This window comes from Gallus gallus, chromosome 10 (genome assembly GCF_016699485.2).
Source record: "Gallus gallus isolate bGalGal1 chromosome 10, bGalGal1.mat.broiler.GRCg7b, whole genome shotgun sequence".
In the NCBI taxonomy this organism is placed as follows: Eukaryota; Metazoa; Chordata; class Aves; order Galliformes; family Phasianidae; genus Gallus; species Gallus gallus.
The window spans coordinates 252,436-268,031 of NC_052541.1; the positions used below are offsets into that span (position 1 = coordinate 252,436).

The 15,596-nt window shown below is 54.1% G+C and overlaps 3 long non-coding RNA genes across 5 annotated transcripts; 2 read left to right on the top strand and 1 right to left on the bottom strand.

Annotated features, from left to right (window-relative positions):
* Nucleotides 1–196: 196 nt before the first annotated feature.
* On the top strand, nt 197–826 carry LOC121113464. Its single transcript, XR_005862574.1, has 3 exons — nt 197–293; nt 385–490; nt 577–826. It is a non-coding gene; the product is annotated as an uncharacterized LOC121113464 (long non-coding RNA).
* Nucleotides 827–6,444: 5,618 nt separating this feature from the next.
* On the bottom strand, nt 6,445–11,998 carry LOC107050846. 2 transcript variants are annotated; one of them, XR_005862570.2, is made up of 4 exons: nt 10,870–11,998; nt 10,175–10,346; nt 8,271–9,328; nt 6,445–6,581 (listed from the first exon to the last, which is right to left on the bottom strand). It is a non-coding gene; the product is annotated as an uncharacterized LOC107050846 (long non-coding RNA). The 2 variants fall into 2 exon arrangements; XR_003077091.3 differs by lacking the exon at nt 6,445–6,581 and having other exon boundaries at nt 8,140–9,328.
* Nucleotides 11,850–15,149, top strand: LOC121113463. Of its 2 annotated transcripts, XR_006931014.1 has the most exons (5): nt 11,850–12,234; nt 13,146–13,240; nt 13,332–13,437; nt 13,524–13,799; nt 13,889–15,149. It is a non-coding gene; the product is annotated as an uncharacterized LOC121113463 (long non-coding RNA). The 2 variants fall into 2 exon arrangements; XR_005862573.2 differs by having other exon boundaries at nt 13,524–15,149.
* Nucleotides 15,150–15,596: the final 447 nt, after the last annotated feature.

Below are 15,596 nucleotides of genomic sequence, written 5' to 3' on the forward strand. Positions count from 1 at the left end.
GATGGGAAAGGAAAAGCTGAAGAAGCAGGTGTGTTTGGGGGTGTTCGTCTTCTAGACTGCACCCAGAGAAGGCGAATGATTCTGATGCCGCAGTCTTGGAACTCCAGTCAGTACACAGCTGGAAGGATTTCTGGGCTGAGATGAATTTCTCTCTCTGCAGCTGCAGAGAGATCCAATCTATTGGATTTTGTGTTCTAGTGCACGGAAGCTTTTGGGCATGATTTATCCTCACTATACCTCACACTGGGTGGGAAAAGTTGGCACTGGATCTCACATAGCAGCTTGTAACAAAGGTTGGACTTGCCAATGCCTTCCACTGTCTCCACTCGTCCGGTGCCTCCTTGAAGCGTATGCCTAACCAGGAAATCTTTTCTTATTCCCTAGCTCTTGCGCAATAAAGAAGCATTTCAACCGCTGCTTCTTGCAGCAGTACAGTGTTTCCAAAGAGAGAAAAACACCACTACTGGCATAAACTGGATTTCTGCTGTTGGTAAGGCTGAGCTGAGAACTGGGCTGACTGTTGCACCTGGGATTGTGTGCGAAGCCTACAGACACAGGAATAACTTTTCCTTGCAGGTTGAGCATGTGCAGTGGAATTGCCAGGTCACAGCCTGAGCCAGTACGTGAGCACATGAGTGCCTGGAGCTGGGGGAGCCTAGATCCACCCTTCCTCTTTCTCCGTCCCAGCAGTGCTTCTGGGAGCGCGTACGCAGTCAGTCCGCAGGGGTCTCCTCAGCCCCCCCCCACGCCCCCCCAGGCCCGTCCCCCCCTTCTTCCAGCGATCCAGATTTCAAAGCGGAGAAGGCTGTGTTCCTCAGCTCACCCCTTTCTTCCAAACTCTCGCTCGGAGGGGTGAGTTGATTGCTCTTTCTTTGATAGCTTGTCCTATAGTGCCTAGATCTCAAAGAAAGGCTCTGTCATTGCCCTTGTTTGCTTTACAGCATGTCAGAGGTCGGTCATTGCTAGGAAAGCTTGTGCTTTAAAGCACCAGGTTGTATAGAGAAGGTAATTCTAAAAGCGAGCTTGCCAGTTCTTTTTTACCTAAGTGGTTTTTGAGCAAGGAAAGATTGGAGATGCTGTTTGCTCATGGAAGATGGAGAGGAGGAAAAGCAAGTAAGACGCATGCTGTGCATAGCCACTGCATGCCACCTGCACCATTTCCCCCCTGAACAAAGGAGGAGCAGCTCAGCGAGCGTGGCCTGGGCCATCGAAGGGAACATCCAAACATCTGGACCAACACCAAATGGCTTAATTCCGTATGTTCGTTGTTTCTCTGTTGTTTGTCTCACATCCTTCTGGAAAGAAAGCAGGAGGAGACAGACCTCCAATTTGATCCTGTTGTGTGTGATGATTACGGCCAAGGGGCAGAAGTTGGTGCTTAGGCAGGGGTAAAGCTAGGAAAGCTAAGCCTCGTCGAGGAACGAGAGATTACAGTAGAGCTCATTCTACATGGCTGTTCAGCACGTTGAAGGTATTTATCGTGCAGCAGGATCTGTCTGGCTGCAGGAACATGGTCGGATACGTTGATTCCAGTAGAAACTCAGTAAGCAGCGGCGGTGTGTGCAAAGTGCTGATTGTAATGGACTTCTGCCGAGGTGAGTGGGGGCTCAGCGTGTTGCTCAGTGGTAGGTTTGGTCATTTTCAGTGCTGACAGGAAACGTGCATGCAAGGAGTGACCAGAAGGGTTGGAGCCAGGGTCCGCCCCTTCTGAGACCCCCTTGAAGGGCTGGCAGTGGAGGGGCAAGGGTATGTCGCTGGAGATCCCTGCATACCTGAAACCTGCTGAAGTTAGGCAGCTTCTTTCCTTTCTTTCTCTGCCCACAGCTTTTGCATGTGAGCAAATCCTCACTTGCTGCAGCCTAGGACCTTGCTGTCATTGCTGCGCTTTCCATCACGTTGCAGTACCCAAGCAGGAGGCTTACTTCTCTCCTCCTGCACGGGCACAACCACTTCAAAGCATCTCTTAAGAGAGAGATTACTTTGTTCAACCAGTACTGGCAGCAAAGTTATCACTTGCGATCACTGAGCCATTTCAGCACATTTTTTTAATAGGTAAAAAGTATCAAGGGAAGATTTCTGCCTTTACCTGGACGAACCTGTCCACCGTGTTCTGGGTCAGGCCTTCTGACTTCTTCTGGCTTTGCTTATCCTATTGAACAAAATTTAAACAAATAAAGAATGAGAAATAAAAATAGGTGGAAGTCAGCAAACACTTGTTTCTCCCCTTTCACGCCCACGACATCATTCTTCACTTGAGAGTAAAGTTCACATGGCAGCAGGTTTACTCCCTTACGCAGTGTGATCCTACAGAGCGAGGTATGAGTTGGCTCCATCAGCGCTCAACTCCACAGCACTGTCTACTGGGAAGATGAGGGCTGCCCCTCCGAAATGCTGAGACAAGCTTTGGTAACAAGAGCCCAGCATCGCCGAGTTCACGACCAAAACTTTTTGCAAAGCAAATACGACATTTCCTTCAGAGCTTCATCTGTAGACCCACGTCACACTTTGACGTTTCCTTCGCTCCTTTAATAAATATTCCCACTACAGACTTCTGACTTACACAGTGCTCCAAAATCTTGCCTGCGCTGTTGAGCCTAACTCTCGCATCAGGCTAACCCCATTCTCATACACATAACGGCACCAAAAGCTGGAGCAGGTTATTCCAGGCACACAAGCGTGACCGGAGAACAAGCTCCAAAGCATACTGAGACCTTACGTGCTTCCTGCAAGGCTCTGACAGCGCCACTCTCCCCAGTACTGGACACAGACTCCGTAAACTGCATAGTCCAGAGCCAAGGTGGAAAAAAATAAAAGCAGGTACTTGCTCCAGCATCATACCATGCTGCCCCCTGGACCCACCATGGACCAATTAAAGGTCAACCAGGGGATCGGGCCCAGTCAGCATGGGCTGACGAACGGTAGATCCAGTTTGACAAACCTTGGCCCCATTCAATGGGGCCAAGTGTCGGGTCCTGCATTTTGGCCACAACAACCCCAGGCGTCCCCCCAGGCTTGGGGAGGAGTGGCTGGAAAGCTGCCTGACGGAAAGGGACCTTGGTGTCCGGATGGACAGGTGGCTGAATATGAGCCAGCGGTGTGCCCAGGTGGCCAAGGCGGCCAATGGCATCCTGGCTTGGATCAGGAGTGGTGTGGTGAGCAGGACGAGGGAAGTCATCCTGCCCCTGTACTCGGCATTGGCGAGGCCTCACCTCAAGCACAGTGTTCAGTGTTGGGCACAGAAAGGACACGGAGGTACAATCAGATCCTGCCCAGCAGTGCTTCTGGGAAGAAAGCATCCACCTCAGAGCACAGGACCTGAGATTGTCCTCTGCTCCTCCCACCGCCACTGGGCTTCAGCAGAGCTGTGCTGGGATGTCCTCTGGAGTCATACACACGAGCACAAGCAATGCATATGCAAGACCCCTTGGGGGAGCTGCAGTACGACGTCACATCAGGGAACCTGGGACAGATGCAACACCTCAGCCTGATGGGCACACCTCCTCCAGATAAAAAAACATCCCAGACATTCCTCAAGAATCTTCCAGTTACTTCTAGACATCCAAGCCAGATTCCATGAAACAGCTGGGAGATAAAAAAATGAAATACAACTATTTCAATGGCCCCCTGCCTCTTTGGTCCTTACCCTTCTGGGGCCATCCGCTGCAGTGGCATACTCCATCACTGAAACCACGGTAAAAAAAAAAGCAAGAGCCAGCATCCCAGCAGTCCAACACATCAGTGCTGTGAAGGACACTTTGCCAGGTTCAGAAACATCTTGTATATTTCGATTTTCATTGGTTGAACAAATGGGTTTGGGGGAAAAACACAGGGGAAATCAAACTCCTTATGCCCCTGGGATCAGATCGGGCCCCTCAGTGCCCCAGAGTCCCAAAGTCTCTCCTCGCTCACACACCCCTACAACCTCTCAGCCCCCAAACCCAATGCTTTAACCCTCAGAAACCACACCAGAACTCTCCCCACAGAGGTCTACAGTCACTCACAGGACCCTCAGCCCCGCAGATCCAAAACCTTCTCCTCAGAAACCACCCCAGAACCCTCCTCACAGACAGTCCCCACAGTCCCTCAGCACACAAAACCCCTCACTTCCACCTCAGAACCAGCCCCACAGCCCTCCTTACAGACTCCTACAGACAGACCAGCACAGGCCCCCCACTCCCCAAGGCCCCCAGCTGCCGCACAGAAGCAATCCCAGGACGCTTTCCAGAGTCTCTCTGCCCCTCACAGACCTTGCCCTGGCTTTGCTGAACATCATTAGGACACCACTCGTGACCGCCTCCACCCGGACAAAGAGCCATTGAGCACAGCTCTCTGGCTGCGACTGTCCAGCCAATTCCACCCCATAGCCCACCCTTTGAACACAGACCAATCCAAACCAGTGCCAATCTGTCTCCACTGCAATGGTACAGAGGATGGCCACCTCACAGTGCCTTTTTGCTGCCTCCAGTTACTGCGGTCATCGATCACTGACAGCCCCTCCATCTCTGAGCCCTACAGATAACGCTGGCTCACCTCCACTGCTAAAGGCCCGGGTAACCCCACCCAGTGTTGGCTGGTGACAGTGGGAAACCACTGGGCCCGAATATCCTCCCTCAGAGAGAAAACTGTCCCAAGGGGTGAGGACTCATTGCAGGGATGGTCAACTTCCACTGGGACGGGAGGCTCTTGGGAAGGAAGAGCACTGCGCTGCAAAATGCCCATTGGGAGGGTCACTGATCATTGGAATGGGAAACAACTGGGATGGGAAGGATGTTTGCCTACGAAAAATCAAACCATCTCAAGCCTGGGGGAAAGGGGCTGACCCCAACGGTCACGCAACCCCCCGTTGGGGGAGGGGCTCCCCTAACTGCCACTCTCCAGCTGTCATGGCAGGTAAGGCAGCAGGCTTCCCCTGCTCCCGTGCTTCAGCTGGCCCCAGCGCCCCAGATCTCACCCCTGTAACCCAGACCTCACCCCAGCGCCCCAGATCTCACCCCAGCGCCCCCGATCCCACCCCTGTAACCCAGATCTCACCCCAGCGCCCCAGATCTCACCCCAGCGCCTACTTTGGCCTTTCCCCACAGAGAGAATCCCTCGAGGAGCGCTGACGGTGCCTCTGACACCCGACGCCATTTTCGTTGAAGCGACTGTGCCGCCACCGGACCCCGCCTGGATGCAGCCCACCATCCGCGGACCGATGCCGGTACCACCCCGACCCCTCCCTGTCCCCACTGCCACCTACCTGGCGCCTCAGGCCTCTGTCTGGCCTGGGGTACCAGGTGTCTGGGGACAGGCAGCGCAGCTCCCCCCTGGGGGGCTGCCCCCAGCTGTGGGGCTGCACTTGCCCGTGCTGCAGCTGCTACCTGGGGGGCTGCACCCAGGTATGGCTCCCCCCACTGCCCCTGCTCACTGCTGGGGACATCCCCTGCTGGCAGGGACGCTGCTGCCCCAGCAGCCGATGGGGCCGTGGCCTGGGGCTGTGTTCCACGGGGAGCCCCCGCAGCCCGCAGGCACCTGCCTGCCGCAGGCCCCCGGCCGCCCCGGCCCCCCACCAGTTGTTTTGCAGGTACCGTCACTGCAGGAGCAGGTGCTCCCCGTGCCCTGCACCCTGCCCGCCACCTGGGAGCCACCGATGGAGCCCTTTCAAGACGCCGTGGTGCTCACGGAGGACCAGGGGCACCCAGCGCCCACCGACGTGTGCCCCCATCCCGCCACGGCTCAGCTCGCCTGCAGCGCTGCGACGCTGGAATCAGGCGGTGAGTCCAGGGGCTGCAGAGCGGGTGGCAGGCTGTCCGCACCGGGTGGCTGTGGGAAAGCTGCCACTGCCCCACTGGGGATGTCCTTGCTTTCCCAGCAGTGACAACGAGCGCAGACATCCCGGAGGACATCGCGGACATCCATGATCTCCTGGCATGGCTCAACGACGGTGAGTTTGGGGGCAGCAGAGCTGGCGGGGGTCGTTGGCACCCAGTGGGTGTGGGAAAGAAAGCTGGCATTGCCCCACCGGGGATTTTCTTCCTTTTCCAGAAGTGACATCCAAGACAGGCATCCTGTACGACACCGCAGACATTGATGACCTGCTCACGTGGATCAACAACGGTGAGTCTCTCTCTGAGGGGCAACAGAGCTGGTGGGGGGGTGTCTGCACTGAGTGGGCGTGGGAAAGCTGGCATTGCCCCGCTGGGGATTTTCTGCCTTTTCCAGAAGAGACACCCAGCACCGACAGACTTGACAACGACGTGGAAATTGACAATTTGCTCACCTGGATTGACGGTGAGACTGTGGTCTGCAGAGGTGACGGGTGGGTGCCTGCACCGAGCGGGTGTGGGAAGACTGCCATCATCGTTCGGGGGGATGTTCTTGCTTTTTCAGAAGCGGCGAGTGCTCTGGAGGTCCCCCAGCACAACCAGGACCTGCCCGGTGTCACAAGAGAGGGGACCAAAGACACTGCGAACAGCTGCCAAATGGAAGAGCTGATGCAGTGCATCACTGCCACGGAGCCACTGAGCCCAGATGTCTCCAGCAGCCTCGACTCCTCTTCTTCCATCACAGAGCACTCTGACTCCTCCAGGGCCAGCAGGGAGCTGAGCAAAGAGACACAACGTGAACCAGGGCTCCTCAGCAACTCGCTCTGCTGGCAGCCAGCATCCCCGGAGCTGCCCGTGCCGACGCCCCTGGCTGCCCCTGCGCCTCCGTCGCCCCGCACCGCACATCTGATGGAAGAGGCGCGGCGGAGGCAGCCCCGGGTGGTTCTCACCCGCCTGGCACTGCCGCCCCCCCTGGCTGCCCCCACACCCCTGTTGCCCCACACAGCACATCTGATGGAAGAGGCGCAGCGGAGGCAGCCCCGGGTGGTTCTCACCCGCCTGGCACTGCCACCCGGATGCATCTCCTGCCGGGTGGCAGACAAGCACCATGGGGACAGCACCGAGCCAGCCAAGTGCCCAGCGCCCGCCTGCACCACCACAAAAGGCAACAGCACCGGGCACGTCCCAGCCAGAAAGAGGAAGCTGCCGCGGGGCCAGGATGTTCCAGGCCACAAACACCGGCGCTAGGCGAAGCTGGCTGTGTCAGCACGGCGCGCAGCAGGAGGACTCGGTGCCCATCACAGCCCAACAGGCGCTCGAGAGGGAGCGTGCCAAGAAACCGGCCCACTTGGTGTAGCAGGAGACGTGGCCATAGCCGACAAACACGGCTCCCTGTAGCCCTGGGCTCCTCGCTGGCCCCCACGATGCCCAGAGAGCAGCGGCAGTGTTCCGGGGGCACCAGCACTGGCCCCAGCCTTCCCCCTCCAAACCTGGGCTGTCCACAAACGGCATCTTGGGCTGGGGCAATGCGGGACTCTGAAGCTGATGGACCGCAAAAGTGTTGGACTGTCAAAGCTTTGGGCTGGGAAATGTTGGCTGGGGGGTGGGAAATGGTTGGGGGGTGGGAATTACTGGGGTGGCAAATATTAGGGTGGGGGGTGGTTGTGGGGTGGGGAACTGTTGGTGTGGGGAATGGGTGGGGGGAGGGAATTTGGGGTGGGAATTCTTTGGGTGGGAACTGAGGGTGGGAATCCTTGGGGTGCTGGGATCTTTTTGGGGTTGGAAATGAAAGGGCTGTACTGTGATATTGTTGGGGTGGGAATCTGGGGTGGGGAATGGGTGGGGGGAGGGAATTTGGGGTGGGAATTCTTGGGGCGCTGGCATCTTTTTGAGGTTGGAAATGAAATGGCTCTACTGTGATATTGTTGGGGTGGGAATTTGGGGGGTGGGGAACTGCTGGGGTGAGAAATGGCTGCTGTGGGAGATGGTTGGCATCAAAAAGGATTGGACTTCCTGACTGCTGGCATTGGAGATGTGGGGAGGGGGAGGGAATTTTGTGGGGTGGCAATTCTGGGTGGGAAATTGTACTCTGATCATGTTGCACTCCGAAATTGTTGGAATTTGGAGGAAGGAATTATTGGGGTGGGAATCTGGGGGGCTGGGAAGTGTTTTGCAGAGGGAGGGAACTATTGGTGGGAGGGAGCCGGGGGCGGGGGGGGGTGGGGGGGGAAGGTGAGAAATTGATTGCGGGGTGGGAGCTGGGGGGTGGGAAATTAATTAGAGGGTGGGAATTTTAGGGGGTGGGATCAGAAATAATTGTCAGGGTGGGAAATGGTTGGGAATATCTATTGTCATTTATTTGCTGTTTTGTACGTTCAATTATTAAATGCTTGGCGTTCACTTTCCTACACCTCTGCCTGCAGTCGTTTGTGCAGCACCAAAGCCCCCCCAGGTCCCCGTGCCCACCTCTGGGGATGCTGGGGTGGCTGCAGCGAGCCAAGAGCTCCTCCAGTCTGAACATCTCCATCACCATCGCTGCTGTCAACGTCTCTGTTGCCTTGTTTTGTTCCTGGGGAAGGCGACGGTCACGTGCTGAGCAGTGCATGTGTTGAACTGGGGGCACTGGGCACTACTGGAGGCACTGGGAAGTCCACTGGGGGGCGCTGGGAGGCTACTGAGGGCCGCATACAGCACTGGGGTGGCTCCAGGCAGCACTGGGGGGCACTGAGTTTGCACAAGGAGACTCTGGACAATACTGGGAGACAACGGGAGCTTAGTGGGGAACTGCAAAGAGCAGCAGGGGGCACTGGAGAGCTTTGGACAGCACTTGCAGGGTGGGAGGAGGTTCCCACAGTACCCGGGCGGCACCTTTTAACCTCATTAATTTGCTGTTCTACAACATCTCACCCACGGCATTAAGCAATCCATTTCTTCCATGGGGGAGGCTTTCTCCTTGGGGCTGACCCCCCCCCAGCGCCGCTTGGCTCTGCCCTGGGCACTGTGTTCCACACATTCCCACCCTGATGCTGTCACTCAGTGACACATTTGTCACCGACAGACTCCCCGTGGGTCCTGAGGTGGGCTGGGGGGTGTCCTGTGAAAGCAACCCCAGTGACAGCCCCCAGCCCTAGAAGGCACAGATCCTGGAAAACCACCTTTAATGCTGCCAAAATCAGCTTCATCTCATCACCCTGGGACTCCATTTGGGGGCTCTGTGGAAGCTTCCCCTGTTTCAAGCTGGTGCTACCCCGTGCTTGTTGACGATGCTTCATGCTCTGGCATACACGCCTGCAGAGGTTAAATCTGCTCTGCACCCTCGCTTCAAGTCAGACCTTTTTCAACGGGTTCAAATATTCTCCCAAGTAGAAAACCAAAGGGACGTTCCAGCGGAAGAGCACTAGCAGGAGGAGCCTCACGCATTGCTGCTCCCAGGACCCACAGCACTCATTTTTCCCTGCCTGCACAACGCTTCTTTGTCTGCCCACGCACTCCTGGACTGGCTGAACAGAGACCTTCGACTGGAACTCAAGAGCAGAATGAAAGATTATGGTTTGTGGAAGAGTAGTCAAGCTACTTATGATGATTACAGGTACGTAGCAAAGCTGTGCAGGAAGAAAATTAGAAAAGCCAAAGCACAGCTAGAACTGAGCTCGGACAGTAAGGTGAAGGACAACAATGAATATTTCTATAAATACATCAACAGCAAGAGGAGGGCAAGGGAGAATCTCCATCCCTTGTTGGACGCCGAGGGCAACTTGGTGACCAAGGATCAGGATAAGGCTGAGGAACTTAATGCCTTTGTTGCCTCAGTCGCTAATAGCAAGACTTGTTACTCCCTGGGAAAAAATCCCCCGTGCTGGTAGATAAGGATGGGGAACTGAATAGGCCCTGCATTATCCACAATGAGATGATTTTGGACCTGCACCGAATGCTGGATGCTCGAGTTCACGGGGCCAGATGGACTGCACTTTGGAGTGCTGAGGGAGTTGGTGGATGTGGTTGCCAAGACACACGCCATCGTCCTTCAGCAGTCCTGGCTAAATGGAAACATGCAGGTGGACTGGAGACTGGCAAATATGACGCACATCTTCAGAAACGGCCAGAAGATGAGCATGGTAGCTACAGACCTATCAGTCTTACCTCAGGGCCAGGATAGGTTATGGAAAGGATAATGTTGAGATTAATTAAAGGTCAACTAGGGGATCGGGCCCAGTCAGAATGGGTTTACGAATGGTAGATCCTGCTTGACAAAATAACTTGCCCCACGCCACCAATGCCACAGGAGACTCCAGGAGCAGAAGATCCGGTGGAGGGAGGAAGCAGGGGCAGCTGGGCCTGCTGTGCACATATACTGACAGACATACAGATACCTTGTCACTGCTCTTCTGCCTCCACGTTTCTGGAGTACTGGGAGTTTTGTCTTCACACAGGAACTCCGCCAAGCCTGTATGTCCAGAGCTGCATTTTCCAGTCCATGGCACCTTGATCCCAGGACGTGCTCCGCCACGTGCTTCTAGGACATGAACATTTGCACAAAGGCCCCTGAAAGTAAAAGCATCCCGGCAGGTTTGCACTGCTCCCACACTCCTCAGCGCTCTCTCTAAAATCTCACACAACACAGACTCTCTCAGACTCTTGACTGCAGCCCAATAGCACAGGATCTCCCCTCTCACTTTATGAGAGAAGAGGCCATAGTTTGTCTTTCTTTTTCAGCTTTGCAGATACCACCAGGCAAGAACTGGCTTTCCCACCCTGCAGCCAGGAATGCTCCAACCTGAGGGGTGAGTGGCTGTGAGAGGAACGTCTCTGCGGAAGCGCAGCTCATTCCTCCCCTCTGACAGGGCCAGAAGGCATGAGACAAAAGAGGAAAGCACAGTGCGTCTGCATTTCCCTCGTGGCTCTTATTTCCTGCGTTACGGTGGGAAACGAGCTGAGCCGCTGTGCCTCTCCATTATGCTTAGCTCTGCAGCTCTGCCATCATCTTTAGACTCAGCTGTTCCTGTGCATAATGCTCCACACAATCACCCTGCAGAGCCCAAAGCCCTGCCTGGCTGCTGTCACTCACCTGGAGGTTGCAGGGTGCTGTGCCTCCTGCCTGTACCTGCTTCTAGGTGTCGCTTGCAAGACATTGAGAGTCCACCTGGTTGGAACTGCGGTCAACAAACACAAACGTGAAACAAGTAAGAAGGGATTCTTTTGTTTCACAGGCTTTCACCTTTGTTAAAACATGGTCTGCTGCGGAGCACAGCTGGAAGCGTTTCACCTGTGCAGAAAAGGGGTGGAGCCTGGTCCCAGCCCCCCCTAACCTCATTTAAGGGCTGGCTGTCTAAGGGGAAGAATCTCTACTGGGAGATCTGCTCTCTGGTAATACCTTCTGAGTCCTGCTCTTCAGAAAGGGGTCTTTCTTTACTAGCTTGAGTCCTTCACTATTCTTGGGAAAATTAAAACACAGTAAAGCAGCTCTATCTGCCACTACCTTTCACTACGGTTACCGTTTTAGGTTATGGTTAAAGGTTGAACTTGAGAGTTGGACTGCTGCCACAAGGCTCTGGCTGTGCCGGGCCTCCCTCCGGACTAGGCCCCAAAGCAGCCCCAGCTGAGCCTGGTCCTCCTCCAGCCTGGGCCCCAAAGCAGCCCCAACTGTGCCAGGCCCCCCTCCGGACTGGGCCTCAAAGCAGCCCCAACTGAGCCTGGTCCTCCTCCAGCCTGGGCCCTGAGGCCCTGGCTCTGCCTGGGCCCCCTCCAGACTGGGCCCAAAGGAGGCCTCAACTGTGCCAGGCCCCCTCCAGCCTGGGCCCCAAAGCAGCCCCAACTGAGCCTGGTCCTCCTCCAGCCTGGGCCCCAAAGCAGCCCCAAGTGTGCCAGGCCCCCCTCCGGACTGGGCCCCAAAGCAGCCCCAACTGAGCCTGGTCCTCCTCCCGCCTGGGCCCCCTTTGGTCTGGACCCAGAGGAGGCCTCAACTGTGCCAGGCCCCCTCCAGACTGGGCCCCGAGGCCCCGACTGTGCTGGGCCACCCTCCGGCACAGGCCCTGCCTTAAGCCCCGCCCCCTGTGGACAGCTGTGCTATTTGCCTGCTTTGTTTTTTTCTCTCTCTTACCTCTTATTTCCCTGTTCTCTCCACCAATGCATTCAGATCCCCGGGATGGAGTGCGCTGATACTGCTGCGTTCTTCCTGCACCAACTGTCCGGGCGGCTCAGCATGTTCTACAGAACAGCATGCCTTTGGGAATGCTTGGAGTATGTAGCCTGACAGCAAGAGAACACTGCGCTCTTCTGGCTATTTCTCAACATGTCAGAGGGACAGGAGTGTGCTCAGCCTTGTGTGGTTGCACGTATGCAAAAATCCCTATCGCAGCTGTAAACATCTTTGTTGTTCTGCTTTACAGCAGTAGTGTGTGACGAGAAGCCTACCACTATCAATTTAGAGGAGGTAATTAATTGTGACAGTTCCCCTTTCTTCTTCCCTTGACGATGGAGGTGATGGGGTTCTCCTATGCTATGTGCTGGTGTAATACCTCTGAGCCTCAGTTTTGATGGGTTCAGCAAAGCTCATGGCAACAGGCTTTGGTCAACCTCAGATCTGCTGATGAGATAAATAGATGATGATAAGAGAGACCAAAAGAAAAAAACACGAGGCAAGAGTTGTTTTTTTCTTCTAGTCAGCACGCCATCGCTAAATCTTCCATACTGTGACTTTTATCTTGATAGTGATGATCCCTTAACCTCACACGTTTAGCACAACGCTTTCTGTTGTGGAGATTCCCACCAGTGACAAAGTATTAGTGCCGCTTTTCTGCCTGTCTCTTTTTGTCTGTATTTTCTGGCGTGTGGGGATTTCTTTTAGTGGCCCACAAGCACTTCCCAGATAAGCAAGCAGCGCAGGAGGAGGCAGGGGCAAGAGGCAGGAGCAAGGGCAGAGTGGTTTCTTTGTTACTAAATGGAATGACTGTATTTTCTGCATGTGGATTTGCCATAGTGCTTCTTACAAGGCCTAAGGGTGGGATGAAATGTGCCCTGAAGCAGGCGTGCTTGCAGGAAGGCACAAGAGAAATGCAAATCATTTACCCCCAAAATGCAAATCATTACCCCAAAGAGGGTAATCCCAGGAAAAAGAGGGGACAGGAAAAAATCTTTTCTATTAACCCCAGACTTGATGGGAAAGGAAAAGCTGAAGAAGCAGGTGTGTTTGGGGGTGTTCGTCTTCTAGACTGCACCCAGAGAAGGCGAATGATTCTGATGCCGCAGTCTTGGAACTCCAGTCAGTACACAGCTGGAAGGATTTCTGGGCTGAGATGAATTTCTCTCTCTGCAGCTGCTGATCTATTGGATTTTGTGTTCTAGTGCACGGAAGCTTTTGGGCATGATTTATCCTCACTATACCTCACACTGGGTGGGAAAAGTTGGCACTGGATCTCACATAGCAGCTTGTAACAAAGGTTGGACTTGCCAATGCCTTCCACTGTCTCCACTCGTCCGGTGCCTCCTTGAAGCGTATGCCTAACCAGGAAATCTTTTCTTATTCCCTAGCTCTTGCGCAATAAAGAAGCATTTCAACCGCTGCTTCTTGCAGCAGTACAGTGTTTCCAAAGAGAGAAAAACACCACTACTGGCATAAACTGGATTTCTGCTGTTGGTAAGGCTGAGCTGAGAACTGGGCTGACTGTTGCACCTGGGATTGTGTGCGAAGCCTACAGACACAGGAATAACTTTTCCTTGCAGGTTGAGCATGTGCAGTGGAATTGCCAGGTCACAGCCTGAGCCAGTACGTGAGCACATGAGTGCCTGGAGCTGGGGGAGCCTAGATCCACCCTTCCTCTTTCTCCGTCCCAGCAGTGCTTCTGGGAGCGCGTACGCAGTCAGTCCGCAGGGGTCTCCTCAGCCCCCCCCCACGCCCCCCCAGGCCCGTCCCCCCCTTCTTCCAGCGATCCAGATTTCAAAGCGGAGAAGGCTGTGTTCCTCAGCTCACCCCTTTCTTCCAAACTCTCGCTCGGAGGGGTGAGTTGATTGCTCTTTCTTTGATAGCTTGTCCTATAGTGCCTAGATCTCAAAGAAAGGCTCTGTCATTGCCCTTGTTTGCTTTACAGCATGTCAGAGGTCGGTCATTGCTAGGAAAGCTTGTGCTTTAAAGCACCAGGTTGTATAGAGAAGGTAATTCTAAAAGCGAGCTTGCCAGTTCTTTTTTACCTAAGTGGTTTTTGAGCAAGGAAAGATTGGAGATGCTGTTTGCTCATGGAAGATGGAGAGGAGGAAAAGCAAGTAAGACGCATGCTGTGCATAGCCACTGCATGCCACCTGCACCATTTCCCCCCTGAACAAAGGAGGAGCAGCTCAGCGAGCGTGGCCTGGGCCATCGAAGGGAACATCCAAACATCTGGACCAACACCAAATGGCTTAATTCCGTATGTTCGTTGTTTCTCTGTTGTTTGTCTCACATCCTTCTGGAAAGAAAGCAGGAGGAGACAGACCTCCAATTTGATCCTGTTGTGTGTGATGATTACGGCCAAGGGGCAGAAGTTGGTGCTTAGGCAGGGGTAAAGCTGGGAAAGCTAAGCCTCGTCGAGGAACGAGAGATTAAAGTAGAGCTCATTCTACATGGCTGTTCAGCACGTTGAAGGTATTTATCGTGCAGCAGGATCTGTCTGGCTGCAGGAACATGGTCGGATACGTTGTTTCCAGTAGAAACTCAGTAAGCAGCGGCTGTGTGTTTAAAGTGCTGATTGTAATGGACTTCTGCCGAGGTGAGTGGGGGCTCAGCGTGTTGCTCAGTGGTAGGTTTGGTCATTTTCAGTGCTGACAGGAAACGTGCATGCAAGGAGTGACCAGAAGGGTTGGAGCCAGGGTCCGCCCCTTCTGAGACCCCCTTGAAGGGCTGGCAGTGGAGGGGCAAGGGTATGTCGCTGGAGATCCCTGCATACCTGAAACCTGCTGAAGTTAGGCAGCTTCTTTCCTTTCTTTCTCTGCCCACAGCTTTTGCATGTGAGCAAATCCTCACTTGCTGCAGCCTAGGACCTTGCTGTCATTGCTGCGCTTTCCATCACGTTGCAGTACCCAAGCAGGAGGCTTACTTCTCTCCTCCTGCACGGGCACAACCACTTCAAAGCATCTCTTAAGAGAGAGATTACTTTGTTCAACCAGTACTGGCAGCAAAGTTATCACTTGCGATCACTGAGCCATTTCAGCACATTTTTTTAATAGGTAAAAAGTATCAAGGGAAGATTTCTGCCTTTACCTGGACGAACCTGTCCACCGTGTTCTGGGTCAGGCCTTCTGACTTCTTCTGGCTTTGCTTATCCTATTGAACAAAATTTAAACAAATAAAGAATGAGAAATAAAAATAGGTGGAAGTCAGCAAACACTTGTTTCTCCCCTTTCACGCCCACGACATCATTCTTCACTTGAGAGTAAAGTTCACATGGCAGCAGGTTTACTCCCTTACGCAGTGTGATCCTACAGAGCGAGGTATGAGTTGGCTCCATCAGCGCTCAACTCCACAGCACTGTCTACTGGGAAGATGAGGGCTGCCCCTCCGAAATGCTGAGACAAGCTTTGGTAACAAGAGCCCAGCATCGCCGAGTTCATGACCAAAACTTTTTGCAAAGCAAATACGACATTTCCTTCAGAGCTTCATCTGTAGACCCACGTCACACTTTGACGTTTCCTTCGCTCCTTTAATAAATATTCCCACTACAGACTTCTGACTTACACAGTGCTCCAAAATCTTGCCTGCGCTGTTGAGCCTAACTCTCGCATCAGGCTAACCCCATTCTCATACACATAACGGCACCAAAAGCT